The 24,348-nt window shown below is 38.9% G+C and overlaps 1 protein-coding gene across 1 annotated transcript in view; it reads left to right on the top strand.

Moving 5' to 3' along the window:
• The window catches only part of GPR160 (G protein-coupled receptor 160), a 49,862-nt gene that overhangs the window by 20,493 nt on the left and 5,021 nt on the right, over positions 1–24,348 (top strand). The window contains exon 3 of the mRNA XM_028100828.2: positions 20,161–20,262. The gene's annotated coding sequence lies outside the window, so the exon portion shown is untranslated. The remainder of the gene's footprint in view (positions 1–20,160; positions 20,263–24,348) is intronic.

Here is a 24,348-nt window from a genome sequence, read left to right as displayed (position 1 = left end):
CCTAACTGCAAAGGAGTTTCCCTACCTGGGAAATACAGGTCAGCTCTGGGCTTCAGAAAAAGAAGGGGACATAAATTTTGAGAGCTGCTAACAGTTTCTGCCATACCTCTAAGAAACAACAGCTAAACTGACAGCAGATTTCTCATCAACAATAGAATTTAGAACACAAGAGACTAATATTTCAACTTAGAACTCAATATTAGTTAAACCGTCATTTAAGAATGAGGGGAAAGATGGCAAAGTAGGAGGATCCTGAGTTCACTTTGTCCCACAGACACACTGAAGCAACAATTACAGCTGTGCAACTAACTCTGAAAACCTGAAGATTGGCAGGACAAACCTGCTAGTTGCAGAGAGAAGGCCACATCAAAAAGGGTTGGATGGGTAGAAACGCAGTCTGGAACCAAACTCCCTGCTGTGACTCACTACAAACAGGAGGGACATCACAAGCATAGAAGAGTGAGCCGATCGGACCCCACACTGGGCACCCTGGGCCTGGGGACCTGCCCTGGGAAAACAAGACCCTTTAACATCGGGCTTTGAAAATCAGCCCAGGCTTAACTCTGGGAGAGCCAGTGGGTGACAGGAAACCAAGTCCTTGCCCTTATAGAGCCAGCACACTAAAAACCTTGCCCAGAGGGACGCCTGGGTGGCTCAGTTAAGTGTTCTGCCTTCGGCTCAGGTCATGATCCCAGGGTCCTGGGACTGAGTCCCGCATCGGGCTCCCTGCTCAGCGGGGAGCTTGCTTCTCCCTCTGCCTGCCGCTCCCCCTGCTTGTGCACGTTCTCTCTCTCTCTGACAAATAAAATCTTTTAAAAAATAATCAAGTAAGTAACTTGCCCAGAGACACAGCACAGAAGCTGTAGTTTGAAAAGCACCTGGGGTATACATGAAGGAGATTTATTGACTAATCTTATAACATGTGCTGCAGGGACAGGAATCTATAGGAGATTTCTCCTGGAACAAAAGTGCTGGTGGGTGCCATTTTTCTTGCCCTGCCTTAGCCTAGATATAGATAGCCAGACACTTGCGGGAGCTGATTCTAACACTCTCCATCTACCTTGCTAGCACTGTGTGCTCTGGTCCAGAGTTCCCCTGCAGACCCACCCCACACAGCCCACCTGCCTCTTCAGGCACCACTCCAAAGTGATTCATGCTCTAGGAAGGCAGAGAAAATAATCCCACACTCTTGCATACCCTTAGTTTCTGCAGCCAAGCCTCTTAGGTAGGTGCTTGGGGAGCAAGCTCTGCCCTTCAGTGTGCCTACAGCTGTGGCAGAGGTTAATTGCAGATACTTAGGCTGAGTGCCAGCCCCACCCACCAGTGAGCCCACCACAGCTGCAGCTGGGCCTCTCAACAGCATGGGCAGTAAACTCTGCTTAGTGCACCCACAGTAGGTGAAGCAGGTCATTGCGGCCAGCTGGGCTAAAGGCCAGCTCCATCCACCAGTGTGCCCACAGCAATTGTGGCACAGCCAGTATGGGAGGTTTGATGCAACCCACATAGAGGATACCCCTGGAGAAGTGGTATGGTTGACCAGTGGGGATTATGTCATAGGGAACCACAGGACCTTTTCTACACAAGGCCACTACTTTCAAGATAGGAGACAGCTGATCTACCTAATACATAGAAACAAATACAGAGAGACAAAATGAAGAAACAGAGAACTATGTCCCAAATGAAAGAACAAATGAAAAATCACAGAAAAAGAGCTAAATGAAATGAAGATAAGCAACATGCCTGGCACAGGGTTCAAAGTAATGGTCATAAAGATACTCACTGGACTTGGGAAAAGAATGGATGAATGAACTCAGTGAGAACTTCAACAAAGATATAGAAAATATAAAAAAGAACCAGTCAGAGCTGAAGAATACAATAACTGAAATGAAGAATACTCTCGAAGGAATCTACAGCAGATTAGAGGGTATAGAAGAATAGATCAGCAATCTGGAAGAAGGGTAATGGAAAACAACCAAGTTGAACAGCCAAAAGAAAAGAGGAAAATAAAATACGAGAATAGGTTAAGGGAACTCTGTGATATCATCATGCATAATAACATACACATTATAGGGATCCTAGAAAGAGAAGAGAGAAAAGGGACCAAAAAACATATTTGAAGAAATATTAGCTGAAAATCTCTACTCTGGGGAAGAAAAAAGACATCTAGGTTCAAGAAGCATAGAAATCCCCTAATAAGATGAACCCAAGAAGAGCCACACCAAAACACATGATAATAAAAATGGCAAAAATTAATGATAAAGATCATCTTAAAAACAGAAGAGAAAATAGTTATACATGGGGAAACCCCATAAGACTGTCAGCTCAGTTTTCAGCAGAAACTCTGTGGGCTAGAAGAGAGTGGCATGATATACTCAAAGTGCTGAAAGGAAAAAACTACAAGCAAGAATATTCTCCACCAAAACTGTCATTCAGAATTGAAGGAGAGAGAGAGTTTCCCAGACAAACAAAAGTTAAAGGAGTTCATCACCAGTAAACCAGCCTTACAAGAAATGTTAAACAGAATTCTTTAAGTAGGAAGAAAGGGCCATAAGTAAAAGGAAATTATGAAAGGAAAAAATTTCACAGGTAAAAACCAACATATAGTAAAGGTAGCAGATTTACCACTAATAAAGCCAGGGGAGGTTAAAACACAACAGTAGTAAAATCAATTGTATCTAAAAAAAATCAGTCAAGGGATACACAAAAAGATGTAAAATATGACATACATAAAATGTGGAGAGGGTAGAAGTTTAGTGCTTTTAGAATGTGTTTGAAGTTAAGTGACCATTAATTTAATATAGACTGCTATACACATAGAATGTTATATATGAAGCCAATGGTAATCACAAATCAAAAACCGAAAATAGATACACAAAAAAAATAAATTTTTGAAAGGAATCCAAACATAACACTAAAGAAAGCCATCAAACCACAAGAGAGGAGAGCAAGAGAAGAAGGGAACAGAGAAGAAAACTACAAAAAACAACCAGAAAACGGTGAACAAGGAGTGCCTGGGTGGCTCATTCAGTTAAGCATCTGCCTTTGGCTCAGGTCATGATCCCAGGGTCTTGGGATCAAGCCCTACATCGGGTTCCCTGCTCAGCAGGGAGTCTGCTTCTCCCTCTGCCTCCCCTTGCCCCACCTCTTGGGCTCCCTTTCTCTCACTCACTCTCTCTCTCAAATAAATAAATAAAATCTTAAAAAAAAAACAAACAGTGAACAAGATGGCAGTAAGTACATATCTATCAACAATTACTTTAAATGTAAATACACTAAATGTTCCCATCAAAAGACATAAGGTAACTGAATGGATTTAAAAAAATCCATCTATATGTTGCCTACAAGAGACTCACTTCAGACCTAAATACATACACAGACTGAAAGTGAAGAGATGGAAGAAAAGATTCTCCATGGAAGCAAAACAAAACAAAAAAAAACTGAGGTAGCAACTTAGAGAATACAGACTTTAAAACAAAGACTGTAGCAAGAGATGAGGGCATTAAATAGTGATAAAGGTATCAATCCAACAGGAGAATATAACAATTGTAAATATCTATGCAACCAACATAGCACCTAAATACATAAAGCAAATATTAACAGATATAAAGGGAGAAATTGAGAGTAATAAAATAATAGGAGGGGACTTTAAAACCCCACTTACAACAATGAATAGATCATCCAGACAGAAAATCAACAAGGAAACAATGGCTTTGAATGGCACATATAGACCAGGTGGACTTAACAGATCTATAAAGAACATTCTGTCAAAAAACAGAATACACATTCTTTTCAAGTGCACATGGAACATTCTCCAGCAGAGATTACACGTAGGTCACAAAACAAGTCTCAGTAAATTTAAGATCAAAATCATTTCAAGCATCTTTTCTGACCACAATGGTATGAAACTAGAAATCACAAGAAAAATCTACAAAAAAACACAAACACATAAAGGCTAAAACATGATGCTAAACAACCAATGGGTGAACGAAGAAATCAAAGGAGAAATAAAAAATACATGGAGATGAAAATGAAAACACAATGATCTAAAATCTTTTTTAAAAAAAGATTTTATTTGAGAGAGAGAGAATGAACGGGGAGGGGCAGAAGGAGGAGAAGCAGACTCCCCGCAGAGCTGGGAGCCCAATGTGGGGCTCAATCCCAGGACCCTGAGATCATGACCTGAGCCAAAGGCAGATGCTTAAAACTGACTGAGCCATTCAGGCGCCCCGAATCTAAAATCTTTAGGACACAACACAAGCAGTTCTGAGAGGGAAGTTTAGAGTAATACAGGCCTATCTTAAGAAACAAGAAAAATCTCAAACAATCTAACTTTATACCTCAAGGACCTAGAGAAAGAACAAGCAACACCCAGTTAATAGAAGGAAAGACATAACAAAGTTTAGAGTGGAAAACAATGAAATAGAGACTAAAAAAACAACAGAAAAGATCAATGAAACCAAGAGGTGGTTCTTTGAAAAGATAAACAAAATTGATAAACCTTTAACCAGACTCACCAAGAACAAAAGGGAGGACTCAAATAAATAAAATGAGAAATGAAGAAGGAGAAATAAAACCAACGCCACAGAAATACAAAGGGTTATAAGAGAATACTATACAAAATTATATGCCAACAAATTGGACAACCTAGAAGAAATGGATAAATTCCTGGAAAGATACACTTCCAAAATTGAATCAGGAAGAATAGAACATTTGAACAGATGGATTATTAGTAATTAATTGAATCAGTTATCAAAAAAAAGTCCAGAGTTAGGTGGCTTCACAGGGGGATTCCACCAAACACTTAAGAGTTAATACCCATTCTTCTCAAACTATTCCAAAAAATAAAAGAGGAAGAAAAAGTTAGAGGTATCACAGTTCCAGACTTCAAGATACACTACAAAGCTATAGTAATCAAAACAGTATAGTACTGACACAAAAAATAAACACATAGGGCGCCTGGGTGGCTCAGTCGTTAGGCGTCTGCCTTCGGCTCAGGTCATGATCCCAGGGTCCTGGGATCGAGCCCTGCATTGGGCTCCCTCCTCGGCGGGAAGCCTGCTCTCCCTCTCCCACTCCCCCTGCTTGTGTTCCTGCTCTCTCTATCTTTCTTTGTCAAATAAATAAATAAAATCTTTAAAAAAATAAAAAACTTCCAAATTCATTTTACGAGTCCAGCATTAGCCTGATACCAAAACTAGACCCATAGATCAATGGAACAGGTAAAATAGTCAATCTATGACAAAGGGGGCAAGAATATACAATGGGAAAAGACAGTCTTCAATAAATGGTGTTTGGAAGACTGGACAGCTACATACAAAAGAATGAAACTAGACCACTTACTAACACCATACACAAAAATAAATTTAAAATGGATTAGAGACCTAAATGTGAGACCTGAAACCATTAAACTCCTAAAAGAAAAATAGTAATCTCTTGGACATTGCCCTTAGCAACATTTTTCTAGATATGTCTCTTCAGGCAAGGGAAACAAAAACAAAAATAAACTATTGAGACTACATCAAAATAAAAGGCTTTACACAGCAAAACAAAAGAAACAGGCATCCTACTGAATGGGAAAAATATTTGCAAATGATATATTAGATAAGGGGTTTATATCTAAAGTAAAGAATTTTTATAACTCAAAAACAAACCAATTAAAACATGGTCAGAGGACCTGAACAGACATCTTTCTTTTTTAAATTTAATTTATTTATTTGACAGAGAAAGAGAGCACAAGCAGGGGAAGCAGCAGAGGGAGAGGGACAAGCAGACTCTGGGTGGAGCAGGGAGCCTGACGTGGGTCTCGATCCCAGGACTCTGGGATCATGACCTGAGCCAAAGGCAGATGCTTAACCAACTGAGTCACCCAGGCGCCCCCAGACATCTTTCGGAGGAGACACCCAGATGGCCGAAAGAAACATGAAAAGATGCTCAACATCATTCATCATCAGGGAATTGCAAATCAAAACCAAATGAGATCTCACCTCACACTAGTCAGGATGGCTAAAATCAAAACCACAGGAAACAACTGTTGGTGAGGATATGGAGAAAAAGGAACCGTGGTGCACTGTTGGTAGAAATGCACACTGGTGCGGCCAGTGGGAGATAGTATGGAGGTTTCTCAAAAAAACTAAAAATAGAAATACCATACGCTCCAGTACTTCTACTACTGGGTATATACCCAAAGAAAATGAAAACGCTAATTCAAAAAGATACATGCACCCCTATGTTTATGTAGCATTATTTACAGTAACCAAGATATGAAAGCAACCCAACTGTCCATAGATAGATGAATGGATAAGGAAGGTACATGGGGGGCGCCTGGGTGGCTCAGATGGTGAAGGGTCTGCCTTCGGCTCAGGTCATGATCCCAGGGTTCTGGGATCGAGTTCTACATCGGGCTCCTTGCTCCTTGGGGAGCCTGCTTCTCCCTCTGTCTCTGCCTCTCTGTCTCTCATGAATAAATAAATAAATAAAATCTTTAAAAAAAAAAAAGAAAAGGAAGGTACATGTATATATATACAATGGAATATAGCACAACTGTAAAAATATGAAATCTTTAAAAAAATTTTTTAAAAATGAGATCTTGCCATTTGTGACAACATGGATGAAGCTAGAGGGTATTATGCTAAATGAAATAAGTCAGACAAAGAAAAATACCACATGATTTCACTTAATATGAGGAATCTAAAAACCCAACTATGAAACCAAAAAGCAGACTCTTAAATACAGAGAACAAACTGGCTGTTGCCAGATGGGAGATGGGTGGTGCAATGGGCAAAACTGGGAAAGCAAATTCAGAGGACAAACTTATAGTTATAAAGTCAGTCCGTCATGGAAATGGAAAGTACAGCGTCTCCCTCTCCCACTCCCCCTGCTTGGGTTCCCTCTCTCGCTGTGTCTCTCTCTCTCAAATAAATAAATAGAATCTTTAAAAAAAGAAAAAGAAAAAAAAAAGTACAGCATAAGGAATATATTTAATAATATTGTAACAATGTGGTATGATAACAAATGATGACCAGTTATTGTGGTAAGAAAAAGGAAGTCAGGGGGCACCTGGGTGGCTCAGTCGTTAAGCGTCTGCCTTCAGGTCGGGTCATGGTCCCAGGGTCCTGGGATCGGGTCCTGCATCGGGCTCCCTGCTCCGCGGGAAGCCTGCTTCTCCCTCTCCTGCTCCCCCTGCTTGTGCTCCCTCTCTCACTGTATCTCTCTCTCTGTCAAATAAATAAATAAAATCTTTAAAAGAAAAGAAAAAGGAAGTCAGCAGTCACTATGGAAGAGAATTTGGTGATACCTAACAAAAGCTTATAAGCATTTACTCTGTGGCCTCGCAGTTTGACTTCTAGTAATTCTTCCAGAGGAAATACCTCAACAAATCATTTTTGCAGAAGATGCTTAGGAACTATAAACCAGAAACACATGGTAACTGGGTGGTGGATATGGTTGGAGGGGTAAGGATGGAAATGGGACTTTCCTTAGTATTGTTTATATATAGTTTTGAATTTAAACCATGTAAATATCTTACATATTCAATTACATAAAAAAGAAAACAAAGCAAATCCTCTAATTGAATATACAAAGAGCAACTAATAAAAACAAATTGATTACATAAACACAAAGTACAACAAAAAGCTAGTTGGTAACTTTTATCACAATGCTCCGACTGGACACCACAGTGGGGACAAGAAGAGCGGGAAAGAAATGTTGCCCTTTATTTCCTTGTTAGTTGTAGGCGGTCGTGGGGGTGTAGTAAGTCTGAAACTCTTCAGTACGTGTTACAGTCGGAACAAATAAATCGACATGCTAATGTAATTGGGAACCAGGTTCTCATTATGGGAGAAGGGAGATAAAAATATGGAATGAGGTAAGGTGAAAGGAAGAATCTTGTGATGTTGGCTTTGAATTGGAGGTTATCAGTATGAAGTCTTGATTTAAAAAAAAATTTCTAGCCCCACCTACCGAAAAGGCCTAGATGCACTGACACCCCAGTGTAATGTGCGTACCTGGAGCTCAGATGTTGCTTTTTCAATACCGTTTTTTCAATAAAAGGAACTAGGATTCTTTGAAAAAAAAAAAAATGACTCTGGGTCAGCAGAAGTTCAAGATGCCAGAAAGCAAACAGGCACTTGAGAGACCCGTCGAGAAGACACAGGGGCTAGCTTGAAGGAACTCTGACAGGAGGAATTTGGGGAAAAATCAGGCATTCAAAAGAATAATGATGGTGCTGGATTATAACACATTGAATAAAAACAAATCGAATATGTATTTCCAGAAAAAGAAAAACTGCCAGTTCATGAAAGCAGAATGAATCCTAGAATTAGAAAAATCACTGTTTTCCCAATATGGTAATTGATTCAGGCAAGGATGATAAATGGATGATACACCATGAGGTGAAACTTCGTTGTGGAACAGCACAGTTTGACAGTCTCACGGTCTTAGCCTGGAAGTCACGTACTGATTACAAAAGGGAGAAAGTACCCCTCCGGTAGAGAAGTATGACACACACCTCAAATGATCTAGCTTCACAGGAGCGGTTACAAGACAAACTGACATAATGGGTTGCATAATCTAGTGTTTCTGTGAAAAATGTTTTATGCTGGGGACAGTGACTGTAAGAGGCCATCAGCATCCTGGCTTAAGAGATAAAAAATGGTGGAGAACAGTGTACCCTAAAAATAGGTGAAATACAGACTTTTGTTTTAAAGTAAAATTTCCTTATTGTCATTTTCAAATATAACTTTAATTTTTACCCAAGTGACAAAGGTAAATTGTTCAAAAGGATTACCTGGTTGGGTCACAGGCTTATTCCTTAAAAAAAAAAAAAAAGAGTCCTTTCTCTGCCTGCTCCTCTGCTCCTCACGGGCAACTTCAGTTCCTTTTGCTGATGGTATTTACCTTCATACCTCTGGTAATGTGCTTATTATACGTTTGGCATTTCTCACTTTAAGCATTAGCTGTTTACTTCCTAAAGGGAAGGTGATTATCCAGGCCTCTCCTGTCTTGCTGGGAAGCCCCACTACCACCATTGTACCCATGCACATTTCCCAGGCACCGTGCTGTCAACATCATTATGTTCTAATCATGTTTAGAGCAGTATCCAGTGTTAATATTAGTAGGACTCTGCAAAAACCATCCACAGCTAACCAATGTTGTGTGTATATTACAGTTGCATTTCCTTTCCTGAACAACATTTTTGTTTTCCTTTGGTCTTTTTTCTTTATTTATATTTATCATTAATTCAACCATAAATTCTTCCTATTCTGTAAATCTCAAGTACACTCAAAGGTATTTGGAATGTCCATCTTCTAGAAATTTCTCTGTAGCCATATGCCCTTCTCTAATTTAGATGGTGTGCTGTACACAAAAGTGTATAGCTTAATGGATTATAAGGTGAACACCCTCGTGACTACCACTCAGATGAAGACCTAGGCCTCTGCCCCATACAGCCCTTCTGTGCGGCCTCTCCCATTCCCAGCTCCTTTCCCCCAAAGTAACACGGCTCACAGAGCAGTCACTTTCTTGTATTTCTAAAAGATGGTTTAATCACCCAAATGTGTATCCCTGGAGACTTTAGTCTTACTCTTTTAAAAAAAATTATTTGAGATGTCTTTTTTCGGGGGGGCTCGAGCTCACAACCCTGAGATCAAGACCTGAACTGAGATTTAAGAGTCAGACACTCAACCGACCGAGCTACCCAGGTGCCCCTGAGATGTCTTAAGTTTCTTTTTTGCTCTATAGATGACTTCTCCATTCCCCTTTCCCCTGTTCTTCTATTGAAGAACGGAACCATTTGACCTTTAGAGTTTTCCACAGTGTGACTTTTGCTGATTACATGCTCATGGTACCACCCAGTAGGTCCCTCTGTCCTCTGTGTTTCTTTCCTTTTTTAAAAGCAGTTTTATTCAAGTCTAACTAACATACAGTAAACAGCACATACTGACTGTGTCTGCATAATATGTCTGCACCCACGAAAAGATCGCCAGCATCAGTATAATAAATACACCTATCACCCCCCAAAAGTTCCTTGTGCCCCTTTGTAATTTCTCCCTTTGCCTCTCCCTATCTCCTGTGCAACTGAGGATCTGCTTTCCTTATTATAGGTAGGTTTGTATTTTCTAAGATTTTACATAAATGGAATCATGCAGTGCGCATTCTTTTTTTTTTTTTTCTTTTGGCCTGGCCTCTTTCATTCAGCATAATTATTTTGAGATTCATCCCTGTTGCAAGTTTGGGTACTTTCTTCCTTTTTTATTGCTGAGTAATATTCCATTGTGTGGATACACTACTGTTCATCCATTCAGTTATTGATAGAAATTTGGATTACTCCCAAGTTATATCCTCTGTATTTCTTCCAAATTGGCAGCTGAGCTGGAGATTTTTATCAGACTCCAGGTCAGTCTGTAGGAGACACAGAATGTCTGGTTTCTCTCCTGTTGTGATGACAGTAGCAATAGTTGCTTAAGGTTTATACCTGTTAATTCATGGGTGGGAGGTTGGGGAAGAAGAGTTGGTTGCAAAATGATTGGAATTCTAAGTTTACAATTTATTTTTCATTTTTAAGTCAGAACACTCTTTAAAGAGCTACTTCCCCTCATCTGCTACTTGGTTGTCCAGTGGTATATCTCATATGGGGTAGGGTAAATTCTCCTTTCCCTTAATTTACCTGTTTTCAAGACACCCACCCAGCTCTCATTTCTTTGAATGAAACCTGTTGTTTTTGTTTTTGTTTTTCTGTTGGAAAAACTGGTAATCTCTTTGTGGCACCTGTTTTGAAATTTCCAGTGATGTATCTCAGTGTTTTCTTCCATCAAGGTGGGCACTGATGGACTCTCTTACTCTTGGAAAACCAGTTCTAGAAAATACTAGAGCCTTTTCTTTGATTTCTTCCCCTCTAGTTCATTCTCTTCCTGTGACACCCATTACTGAGATTTTGCACCTGCTGGGTTGGTTCTCTAATTTTGTCCTTTATCTTCTTTTTCTAAATTTTTTGGGGAATTTCCTGAATTCTTTATGTTCAGCTTATCATTTCTGCCATGATCATATTTTTATTTTCCAAGAGTGCTTTCTTGTTTTCTGTTGTTGTCATTTTAAATAGCCTCTCTTCTTGTTTCATGGATGTAGTATTTCCTCCCTGAAAACAATGAGTTTCTAAATAAAGTTTTCTTCTAATGTTGATTGCGTCTCTTTCCTCCAAGTTGTCTTTTTCTCCTTGTGGGTTTGACTTTTCATAGTGGAGATTTTCTTTGAATGTCTGATGATCTTTGGATATGTAATCATATTGATCAATAGGGCATTGTCTAGGATATTTCCTTAGGGAAGACTCAAGGTCAGTATCATTAGATATTTTTGTGATTAATAGTATTCAGAAATCCAAGTGGGGAAAAGAAGCTGGAGAGGTCTCAACTTTTAATATGTGTATTTTTCCTTGGTCTCCCTCTTTTTCCAGCATAGTATCCCTCCATTCTGAACTCTTTCCAGAGTCCAGAGACCATCTGTTTTACTCTTGCCAGAGGAGAAAACCTCCATTCTTATTCCATGAAGAGGCAGTCAGCTATTGTATTGAGTCAGGGAAGGGATCTGGGATCTGTTTTTCATTTGCAACAGTCCTGTTTTTAGACCCACCTTTGCATCCCTTTCCAAGGTTACCTAAGCCAGCAATTCCTGAGCCTTTTGAGGGCCCTGAGGTAGAAATTAGGTTGCCACTGTGCCTGTTCCCCTGCTAGCTTTCTTCGGTCTGTTAGCAGTATATGGGGTTCATTTGAGGATTTTATTAAAAATGCAGATTGAGGGACGCCTGGGTGGTTCAGTCAGTTAAGCATCTGCCTTTGGCTCAGGTCATGATCCCAGGGGTCCTGGGATCAAGCCCCACGTTGGGCTCCCAGTTCACCAGGGAGTCTGCTTCTCCCTCTCCCCCTGCTTGTGCTCTCTCTCTGAAATGAATAAATAAAATCTTATAAAAAATAAAAATGCAGATTGATCCAGTAGGTCCAAGTTGGAGCCTGAGATTTTGTATTTATAACAGCTCCTAGGTGATGCTATGCCTCTGCTCCTCAGACCACACTTTGTGTAGCAGGATGCTAAGTCATTTACCATTCATCCATTCATTTTCCAGCCTCTGGACTTTTTTTTTTTTTTTTTTTTGGCCTGGTGTCTGCTATAAATTCTTTTGTCATAGGAAGTTTTTGCTTCTTTAAAAAATATTTTATTTATTTGACAGAGAGAGAGAGACAGTGAGAGAGGGAACACAAGCAGGGGGAGTGGGAGAGGGAGAAGCAGGCTCCCCACGGAGCAGGGACCCCGATGCGGGGCTTGATCCTAGGACCCTGGGATCATGACCTGAGCCGAAGGCAGACACCTAACCGACTGAGCCACCCAGGTGCCCCGGAAGTTTTTGCTTTTAAAAAATTTATGAAAAATTTCGGACATACATACAAATAAATAGAATAACCATTAACCTGTGGTCAGTCCTGCCCCATCTGTACTCCCATCAACCCCCACCCCAGCCAAACACATATACTGTATTATTTTGAAGCAAATTCCAGAGAACATATCTCATCTGTAAATATTTCAGTATGTATTTTTACATTTTTTGAATTACCATAGAAGTTGTTTAGGGCTGCACTCCTTGGCTAGCAGGAGCCACCTTCTTGGCATGTCCTTGTGTGGTCTTTCCTCTGTGTGCACACAGCCCAGGTGTCTCTTGTGTGTGTCCAAATCTCTCCTTATAAGGATACCAATCAGATTGGATAAGGTTCCCCCCCGCCAGGTGGCCTCATTTCATTTTAATTATCTCTTTAAAGGCCTCATAATCAAATACAGTCACATTCTGAGGTACTGGAGATTAGGGCTTCAACATACGAATTTCGGGGACCACAGTTCAGCCATCACAAAATACCATTATAATGCCAAAAATTAATAACTCATTAATACCTCAAATTTCTAGGCAGTGTTCTAATTTCCAGTTTCTTATAAATGTAATTTTTTTTAAAGATTTTATTTATTTATTAGAGCGAGACAGTGTGCACAAGTAGGGGGAGTAGCTGGAAGAGGGAGAAACAGACTCCCCGCTGAGCAGAGAGCCAGATGCGGGACTCGATCCCAGGACCCTGGGATCATGACCTGAGCCGAAGGCAGACGCTCAACCAACTGAGCCACCCTGGCACCCCATAAATGTAATTGTTTCATTGAATTCAGGTAAGTTCTACGCGTTGCACTTAGTTGATGTACCTGAAGTCTCATCTTTTGTTACTGATACAGTTTATTGAACATATAGTTGTTTGTCCTGGAGAGTTGACCTCCATCTGGATTTTGCTTACTGCATCTCCTGGGGCTATGTGACATGTTCTTTTGTCCTCTGTTTTTTCTAAGTAAGTAGTTGAATCTGCAGGCTTGGTCAGGTTCTGTTTTCGGCAAGTCTCCTTCATAGAGATGGTGGTACATCCTTCCATCTCTCCCTTTGGATGTTAGTAGCTACTGATGATTATTGGCTGCCTCCATTAATACATCAGGATTTACAGAATGGTGATTTTCAAATTTTATTATTCCTTATTCACTTATTAGAGTGCTTCTATAAAAGTAAACATCCCCTCACTATTCTGTCACCTAGTGGTACAGTTTAAAAAAAAAAGAAAAGGCAGAAGAAAATGCTTGATTGTTTCCTATTTTTACCAGTTTAAAAACATAGTGACTTGGTTCTCTAGTGTCCTCACATGTAACAAATTAGGTTTGCTTGTTCATTGTAGAATCAGGTACAAATTCAATTTACTGTTAGTTTCGTGGCATTATGAGAGCAAGTAGAGGTAATTGCATTTATTCAAAATGCCATCTTTCATTGGAAGTTGTATTATAATTTATATAGACAATTTCTTATTGTTGGATATTTAAATTAATTCTGGGCTTTCACTTGTATATCCAATACTGTGAGATGAACATCCTTAAAAAATAAATACACTCATTTTCGGGTACAGTTTGAATTTTGAAAAATGTATCCTCTTGTTGAACCACCACCTCAATCCCAAGTATAGAACATTTGCATCTCTACAGAAAGCTCCCTGGTACCCCCTTGCCCCCACCTAGCCCCAGATTTCCACTGATGGTCTGTCTGTCTGGCTCCTGGATTAGTTTTGTTCTTCTGGAATTCCATGGAATCTTGCCGTCTGTACTCTTGTGTCAGGTTCTTTTCATTCAGCACATTTCTGAGATTTATCCCTGTGTAGCATATATCCTTTTTATTAATTCCTTTTTATTGTTGAGAAGTACATTATATGGGTACACTACAATTTGTTTATTCATCCTCCTATTGATGGACATATGAAACATTTCCAGTTTGGACCCATGGTGAATAAAGCTGCTATACACATTTGTGTACACATTTTGTGGACATCTGTTTTCATTTCTCTTGGGTAAATAGCTGGATGAAATGGTAATTGAATGTTTAACATTGTCAGAAGGCTCCAAAGTGAGCAGTGTTTGAGAGGTCTGGTCCTTCTACTTCCTTGCCACACATGTACTGTCAGTCTTCTAAATGTTACTATTCTTGTGGGTGTGCAACAGCATCTCATTGTGGTTTTCATTTGCATTTGTGTCTGCTCAGTGTGTCTGTTCAAACCTTTTGCCCATTTTGCTAATGGGCTAATTGTCTTACTGAGTTGTAAGAGTACTTTTACATTCTGGATTCAAGTCACTGGTCACATTTTTATTATATTTTCTCCCAGTCTGTAGCTTTCCTTTTCTGTTTCTTAGCTATGCTTTTAAAGAGAAGTATTTTTTTTAACAAGCCCAGTTTTTCAATTTGTGTATATGCACATGGATGTCCTAAGAAAAGCTATGCCTACTTTAGTGGATTGACTAGGATCCCCCCAAAATTCATGTCCACCTGGAACGCAGCCTTATTTGGAACTAGGTTTTCAGATGTAATTAAGGTGAGGTCATATAGGATTAAGGTGGACCCTAAATGCAGTAGCGTTCTTAAAAAGAGCGGACACACCGGAGAAGGCCATGTAAAGACAGAGGCAGAGATTGGCAGTGTGCTGCTACAGGCCATGGATTACCAGCAGCCATCAGAAGCTGGAAGAGATGAGGAAGCATTCCCCCCGGGGGGCCTTCAAAGGGAGTGTGACATGGCTGACACTTTGGTCTTCTGGCTTCTAGAACTGTGAGAACACATTCCTGTTGTTTTGAGCCACCCGGTGGTTAATTTGTTATGGCAGGCTGAGGAATCAGATACACCCACCCAGGATCACAAAGATTTTCTTTTTTCTTCCAGAAATTTCCATTTCACATTGGCATTTTTAAGTTTTTAAAAATTTTTAAGTCTTTTTAAGTTTTTATTTAAATTCCAGCTAGTTAACATATGGTATAATAATAGTTTCAGGTGTACAATATAGTGATTTCAGCACTTCCATACAACAGCCACTGCTCCTCACAAGTGCACTCCTTAATCCCCATCACCTATTTCACCCATCTCCCTCCCCACACACACATTTAGTCTTATCCATTCTGAGTTTATTTTTGTGTATGATGTGATGTAATTTTTCCCATATGGATATCCACTTTCCAGCGTCATTTTTAGAAGAGGCTGTCCTTTCCCCCATTGAATTACCTTGCTTTTGAAAATCAAGTGACCATAAATATGTGTCTATTTTTGGATCCTCTTCTGTTTCATTGATATAGGACTATCCTTATGCTGATACCACCCCCTCTTCCCTCTTTCTGTACCTTTATAACAAGTCTTAAAATCAGGTAGTATAAGTCCTCCAACTTTGTTGTTCTTAAAAATTATTTTGGCTCTGCTCAGTCCTTTACATTTCTATATAAATTGTAGAATCAGCCTGCCAGTTTCAACAACCAAAAAATATACTGAGTTTTCCAACCCATGGTATATATCTTCATTGATCTAGATCTTCAATTTCTTTCCATATTGTTTAAATTTTTCAGAATACTGGGCGCCTGGGTGGCTCAGTCGTTAAGCGTCTGCCTTCGGCTCAGGTCGTGATCCTGGGGTCCTGGGATCGAGCCCCGCATCGGGCTCCCTGCTCGGTGGGAAGCCTGCTTCTCCATCTCCCACTCCCCCTGCTTGTGTTCCCTCTCTCGCTGTGGCTCTGTCAAATAAAATCTTAAAAAAAAAAATTTTTTTTTTCAGAATACTGTCTTGCATATGCTTTGTCAAATTTATCCCTAAATGTTTCATATTTTTAATGCTACCACTAAAATGTTATTTCATTTTTCAGTTGTTTATCACGTGTCTAGAAATAGGATTTTTAAAAAACCTGCAACCTTGCTAAATTTGTTACTTTTAGTAGCTTTATTATAGATTTAGATTTTCTAAGTACGTGATCCATGATTACAGTTTTACTTCTTTCTTTCCAGTCTTCATGGCTTTTACTTCCTCTTAAGGCGTTACTGCACTGGATAAAGTTTCCAAAAAAATGTTGAGTGAAGGGTGGATCTTAGGGGGGTAAATGGCCATTCTTTCATCACTAAGCATGACGTTAGATGTAGGTTTTAGGTTTTTCACAGCTGCTTTTTATCTGGTTGCCAAGTTCCCTCTTATTTTTTGTTTGTGGAAGTTTTAATCATGTTGGATTTTGTTAAGTGCTTTTTCTGTGTCAATTCAGGTGATTGTACAGTTTTTCTCCTTTATTCTGTTAACATAGTGAATTACATTACATTGATTTTTCTAATGTTAAACCAAGCTTGCATTGGCTGTGATGTATTAGGGTATATTCTTTATATATATATATATATATGGGTTTAATTTGATAATACTTTGTTAAGGGTTTTTGACTCTGTTCTTGAAGGATGTTGATTTATAATTTAGTTTTTTTGAAATGTTTTTGCTTTTGGTATCAGGGTGATTTCGGTCTGGTAAAAGAAGTTAGGAGGTATTTCTACTGTTTTCTTTCAAGTTTGGTATTTCTTCCTTAAATGTCAGTAGAATTCATCTACACTGAGCCTAGGTTTTCTTCGTGGGAAGGTTTTTAAGTGCAATATCGGTTTCTTTAATAGAGATTGTTAGGGATCTTTTTGAATGAGATTTGGTAGTATCTTTCCAGAAATTTGTCCTGTGACAGTAGTCTCATTTATTAAAATTATTCATAACAGTCCCTTATTATCCTTTTAATGTTTGTAGGATCTGTAGTGAGGTCCTCTCTTTCCTAATTTTGTTAGGTTCTTGCTTAGTTTGGCTGAAGTTTTATCAATTCGCTGTTGTTGTTTTGCCAAGGAACCAGCTTTTGGTTCACTGGTTGTTCTGTTTGTTTTATAAACTTCATTGTTTTCTGCTCTTAGTGCCTTCCTTTAGCTTACTTTGGGTTTAATTCACCCTTTATTTAAGGTAGAAACTTATTAGGTCATTGAATTGAGACCTTCTTTTCCAATATAGACAAATATAAAGAAAATCAGAACAAAACAATGCAAAGGCAGTTAATGTATTGGAAATTAAAACTGAGTTTTTATTTTACCAATTTTCGGACATTTGCACTGTTGCTTTTCAAAGTTGTTTTCTTCTATTGCTTTTTAAAAATTCTGATAATATAAATAATACATGCTGTTGAAAATTTCAAATTCTATGGAAATGTGTTCAGATAGGCCATAGGAAATAATCACAAAATCTTTGCAGCTTAATATGACAGACTTTAATTTCTTGTGTATACCATACATCCACTGCATCATCAGGGGCTTTGCTCCACACAGTCACTCAAGGACCCAGGTTAACAGAGGCCCCACCATTTCAAGCTGTACCATCTGGAACACATGGCCTCTTTATTCCCTGTGGCAGGAGAAGAGAACACTGAAGGGACTCTTCTCTGCAATTAAATGCTTTGGCCTCATAACGCTTTGGTTAGAGGTAGCCACATCATGGGCCCACCTAATTTTAAGGGTCAAAGAACTGAAATCTCCCTATGGACCCAGAAGCAGAGAAGTAGGTAGGAGTGAGCACTGTAATTCTATACTCCAGGAAAAAACAGATCACCTGTCATCTTACCCTGAGATAATCCCTACTTCCTGTCGTCCTGCCTGGCCTCGCTGCCCTTCCTCATGGTCAGCCTTATGTTTGGGGTTGATGGGGATTACTCCTGTGATCTGACTAATCATTGATTCATATTTTGTTGTGTTCTACCTTTGCAGCTCTTATGTGATTTTATCAGTATACAAATGAGACTTGAGGAAGGGCAAATCAAGAATCCTTTGCTAGCTGCCTTAGCAACATGGAAATTTCAAGTTTCTTTTTAAAACCTTGCCTTAGAGTATCTCTGAAAGATAGACAAGTAACTGGTAACCATAGTTTTATCTAGGGAGGGAACTGGACTGGATAGGAGTTGGGGTAAGGGGTGTTGAAAGAGTGGGCGGGATGAATAATTTTCACAGCATACACTTTTATAACTTGACTTTTATACCATGTAAATTATATTACCTATTTTTAAAAACAAGTTAAATAAAAACCTGTTTCCTGTATTTTCTTAACTTTCTATATTGAATTTCATTATACTATGTAAATGAATGAAAACATGTTTCTTTAAAAGTTGTCAGATGGTGTCATTTATATGGGGAATCTAAAACAAACAGAAAGTTCCACTCAGACACCGAGACTGGAAAAATAGTTACTAGGGGCTGGGGGGTGGGGGAAACAGGGAGAGGCTGGTAAAAGGGTACAGACTTTCGAGTATAAGATGAATGAGGTCTGAGGATCTAATGTTTAACGTAGTGACTGTAACTGATAAAACTGTATTGGTGGATAACTGAAATTTGCTTAAGAGAGAAGAACTTAAATGTTCTCAACAACAAGAGCAAAAATATGTGAGATAAGTATCGCAACTGATTACTTAATTTGACAGCGGGATCCTTTCACAGTGTATACGTACACCAAATCATCATGTCATATGCTTTAAATGTCTTACAATTTTATTTGTCAATTATACCTCAAAAAAGCTGGGAAAGAGAAGACAGTAAAAAAAATAAAAAATTTAAAAAAAGTTGTCAGAGTTGAATGACATTTTATCTTTTAACTTTGACATATCATCAAGCAAGGACCATATTTTGAAAAGTTTCTTTACAGTTACCTTTTGAAGGAATAAAATTACATTATCCACATAGATTAGTTATGGTCCTTTGGGTATCTGTAATCACATAGTCACTTTTATTTGGATGTTACCTTTTCAGAACTTTTTCACATACATAAATTGATCTCTTTCTACATTTCCAGTTGTGAGTTGAGCCATAATGTAACTTACTGAAGAATATGAGCTTTGAATTCAGACCTGAGCTTGAATTTCAGCTCCATCATTTATCAGTCATCGATGACACCCTCAGGAAATGGGCTTATTTACCCCTGCACCTGCTTCCTCATGGGGAAAAATATCTTTTTGTGATTGTTGTAAGGGTTATTAGGTAAACGGTATGTACACCTGTGAACAAGGCTCAGTATGGTATTTCTACTATAGGTTTTCTCCATTCATTGGGATCAGCAAATCTAGCTACAGTGCTAATTCCATTTTCTGTACAAGAGTAGACCAGAATGTTAACCCTGCTCCTCTTTACATACCACTGTTTGATGCAAATGGTTCTGTCAGACTTCTCTGAGACTGCGTAACACAACTCTTTGATTATAATATTATGTATTTTTATTCTCAAACTCTCATGTAACACATGACTTTGCAAAAGCTACATGATGTGTGATATCACAACTGATTACAGATGAGAAATTCAGCTGCCTGCTATTGAGCTGAACACCAAAGGAGTTTGTGAAATGTGAAAAAATGCCAGTCTGCTCACTAAATTTTTCCTTTTGGGAAAATATAATTTTTCATTAAAATGTTACTTACGTTACATGCAACAAGTGTCAAAAGGTCCTGAGACTAAATAGTTTGAGAACTACTAGTTTAGACTCCGAAGGCTAAGGGCAAAAACTGCAAGGCAAGCAAGACTTCTTTAAATAGATGCCATGTGATATGTACCCGTATCTCAGGGTCTTTGGGGGCTTCAACCTAAATGTATCCCCTGTCTTCCTTTCCCTGGAAAAAAAGTATATAAGCAGTTAATTACTGGCTCTAATCCCACAGAAGGTTCGTTTTTCTAAGAGAGTTGGAGCCAGTTAGATACACTGAAGTCCCACTACGACTGCTATTAATGATGGTTATTTATGTTTTCTTTCACACACAGCTTAGTCACATGGCATTTTGGAATGCCAGGTACCAAAAGTAAGATCACTGAAAGCAGTAAAACTGAGATTATCAGCCAAGAAAGACTACTGGAGAAAGCAAAGTAAGTATGTTAAGTGTCGTGTGTTAAGAATTAATTGGGGTTTTTTGTTGTTGATTTGAGAGAGCTCAAGCAGGGGGTGGGGCAGAGGGAGAGGGACAAGCAGAATCCCTGCTGAGCTTGGAGCCCAGCAGGGGCCACAGGGCTTGCTGGATCCCAGGAACCTGAGATCATGCCCTGAGCGGAAATCAAGAGTTAGACGCTTAGCCGACTGAACCACCCAGGCGTCCCTGGGCTTTAAATAGGAACCCAGAGACTGGATCAGTGAAAAGAAATCATGGTTTGTTTCCTGCTAATTCTTCTAAACTGGCCAGATCGCAGAGCAAGCCCAAAGATGCCTTAAAAGGACTTCCACTTTAACTATTCACGTTGTATGTGAAACATGGGAGTTGATTCATACATAGTTTAAAAAATCATTTGGGAAAAGAGCCGTATCTTATAAATCTCTGGATTCCTGCAGTTATGGTGAACATTTTTCAAGGGAAAATTCAGTACAGGTAGCCTATCAAAGGATTTTTTTTTGTCTTGGGAGATTGCTTAAAGAACAAAATACTGGAATTTTGAATACTTTATGTATATACTTTATTTATAATACTTTCTATGTATACTTTATAACAGCTTATGGGGAAGTGGGGCATAAAATTGGTATCATGAGAAAGTTTTGACTGGTTTCCAGGATCATGATATTCAGGAACCAGTGTAAAACGACTAGAACCTTGTGTTCCGATATCCTTTTGATTGCTTGTTATTGCCTCGAGTTGCATATCTTCCCAGGGCCTTTTCCCCTCATCTCTTGTTTCTTTCAGCTTTCTGATTCTCTTACACATTCCATTTCAAACTTGTCTTTATTCTTCCACTCCTCTTCTAAAGAGGTTCATGGCTGGTGCCTTGGGTGGCTATCACTGATCATCCTTCTCCTCAAGGTACTTTCTTCTTCCGACTGGCCTGCTTTCCTGTCCTTCCAGTTGGCCCCCGAGAGCCAGTGAGGAAATGGAAACTCCGGAAATATCCCTTGGATGCTGACCACTTAAACATGGATTCCTTAGCCTAATTTAATTTCGGATGAGAGTTATAAAGGATAAAATCATTTTATACAGATAATTCTATTTCTTTTATCCTAAAGATTTTTTTTTTAGATGGGTCTTTATAAATATGAACCTACTCTATTTACCTTCTTCACACCCCTTCTAAACAACACTGGCTATTTAAAACAGCCTGTTTTTGGGCGCCTGGGTGGCTCAGTTGGTTAAGCGACTGCCTTCGGCTCAGGTCATGATCCCGGAGTCCCGGGATCGAGTCCCACATCGGGCTCCCTGCTCAGCAGGGAGTCTGCTTCTCCCTCTGACCCTCTTCCCTCTCATGCTGTCTCTCATTCTCTCTCTCTCTCAAATAAATAAATAAATAAAATCTTTAAAAAAAAAATAAAACAGCCTGTTTTTCTTCTTGGCACAAGGAGTACGTCATATATTCTTCATCCCATCTGGGCTTCCTTATCCAAACATCACCACTTATAAAGCCAGTGGCATTTGTCAAGGTGTGGTAGCCATGAGTCTATGCCTTTGTACATCAAATCTGAATGGAACTTTTTGGTAAAGGGTCAAGTTAAACTACATATATAATTTGGAAAAAAACTGAGCATCCAAAAGACCTTGTTTCATTGGTTCTTTTATGATTATGAAAATAGGTATTAACTGATTTTTGTAACTGTCTTTATACTTTTTTATATACACGTGTGTGTGTATATGACACACACACACACATATAATTTGTGTACCTTAGTAAGTCAGCTTATGAAATGGTAGATTTATAGCCATGACAGTGTGGTAAAGAAAAAATCATTCATGACCCTTGTTAAAGAACAGTAAGGCAGACTCTTATCCAGGACCTTTGTGCTAGGTGTAGGGACCACTACAGTGGGATTTTGCAGTTGGGTAGAAAGATTGGGCTCAACTCTGAATACAGCAAGGAATAGTGGGAATTTATAGCCAAGGAGCAAGGTGGAGGTTAGTGGGTGGAATATTACTGAGGAAACATCAGGGATAATAAGGGATTCTTGCTAAAGGCAGGACAGGGTGATAGGTCATCATTGGAAGATGGTGTGGGATAAGGAACCCAATCATATTGAAAGAGGTCAGATCCTGAGAATGACAGAGTCTGGCTAACCTCACTCAGCAGGATTCTTGATAAAGTTGGACAATGAAAAGAACACGGAAGCTCAAGAAATCAGTTGAACTCTCTTCTCAACACGGATGGAAAGACTGTCAAGATAGGGTTCAGTCTGTCAAGAGAACGGATAGCCTTCCCTCACCCTGATTTTTTTTCTTTACCCTCAGTCAGTATCCTCAACTACTCCCTTGAAATTATTTAATCATCATTTATCTGGTTTTAGGCAAATTCATTTTTTTTTTTTTACTTTTCAGACTTGATATTCCCTTTTTTCCTTTGAGAAATTCAGAGAAACCTATAACTCAATGAGTACCCTTTTAGTCTTTTTCTCTACATGTGTAATGTCTTAATAATTAGATGTTGCTGCATAATTTTGTAACCTGCAATTCACTTAACTAAACATACTGTAGAAATTTATATTTTTTAACATGTAACAAATTCATTAGGCTTAACATTTAACGAGTACAAAAGAGGAAGAGTGAAAACTAAGTCTTCCTCCTATCTGGAGAAGCATTTTTAATAGCTGCCTAACAGTATATCATAAGGATGTACCATGTATCATTTTTAACCCATCTCCAGTTGTTGACATTTGTGAGTGGGTTTGTTACTGTTTCATTATTTATAAACACTGGTGGAACAGCCTTACAGAAACAACTTTTGGTCAACCCTGTGATTTTTTTTTTAATGATAAATTTCTTGAACTACCTTCCATCCTTTTTTTTTTTTTTTTTAAGTAATCTCTACCTCCAGCGTGGGACCCAAACTCACTACGCTGAAATCAGAGTCGCAAGCTCTACCAACTGAGCCAGCCAGGTGCCTTCCTTCCATCCTTTTTCTGATTTCTTCCCCTTTGACCTTTCTTTTTCATCATCTTCTTTTTCCTGCCTCCAAATGCCTTAGTCCCTCAAGCCTCAACTCCTGTTCCTTGGCCTTTACCTAGCAATTCTTAATGTTCTCTCATATCCATACTCAACCCCTATTCCTTCCTCGGATTCTGTCATCTGTCCAGGTGCCGTATCTGAAGATCATGTCCCAAAGTGAAATCTTTTTCTTTCCTTTACCTATGTCCCCAGTGTTTTTAGCTTTACCATCTGCTTTGTATCTTCAAGTTTCAGAATGATGATCCTGTGGCAAAATGCTATCCTACATTTCACTGACAAAAAGAAAGCTGGGTGGATAATAATGTTCATGGTCTGGAGTCAGAGTAAAACTGGGTTAACAGCCATCAGTGATTGTTACTGTTATTCCTCTCAGGCTGCTATTTTAATCCTTTGTTTTGGTTCTGATAGATAAAAGTACTTTTCTGTCTCTACAAGTTATTAAAACCTGTACTTTTACAGAAGTTGTAGTAACTTATATGTAAATTTTTGCTTATAGATCTGAGAGTTCTGGACCATCTGGGTCTCAAAAAATGACCAAAGTGTACACATTCTTTCTGATCATATTCTGTATTATGAGAAATATAAATTCCTATTTATATATTTATAGTGTACCCTTGAACAACACAGGTTTGAAGTGCAAAGGTCCACTTATATGCAGATTTTTCCAATATGGGACAGTGCTACATATGTATTTTCCTTATGGTTTTCCTAATATTTTCTTTCTAGCTTACTTTACTGTAAGAATACAGTAATGTAACACATATACAAAATATGTGTTAACTGACTTATCAGTAAGGCTTCTGGTCAAGAGTAGGCTATTAGTGAAGTTCTGGGGGAGTAAAAAGTTATATACAGATTTTTGACTGTACAGGGGATCAGCACCCCGACCCCTTCCTTGTTCAAGAATCAACTGTAATTATTTGGGAAATGAGTGGATTAAATAAGTTGAGAATAAAGTTTTCTTGTTTTTTTAAAGATTTTATTTACTTGACATTGGGGGGGGCAAGCAAGGGGAGGGGAAGAGAAGCAGGCTCCCCGCTGA

Source organism: Eumetopias jubatus, unplaced genomic scaffold, assembly GCF_037043125.1.
Source record: "Eumetopias jubatus isolate StellerSeaLion01/CBP00866 unplaced genomic scaffold, mEumJub1_p1.0 scaffold_1, whole genome shotgun sequence".
In the NCBI taxonomy this organism is placed as follows: Eukaryota; Metazoa; Chordata; class Mammalia; order Carnivora; family Otariidae; genus Eumetopias; species Eumetopias jubatus.
The sequence above is the reverse complement of the archived record's forward strand: the minus strand, read 5'-3'. Positions and strand labels throughout refer to the sequence as shown.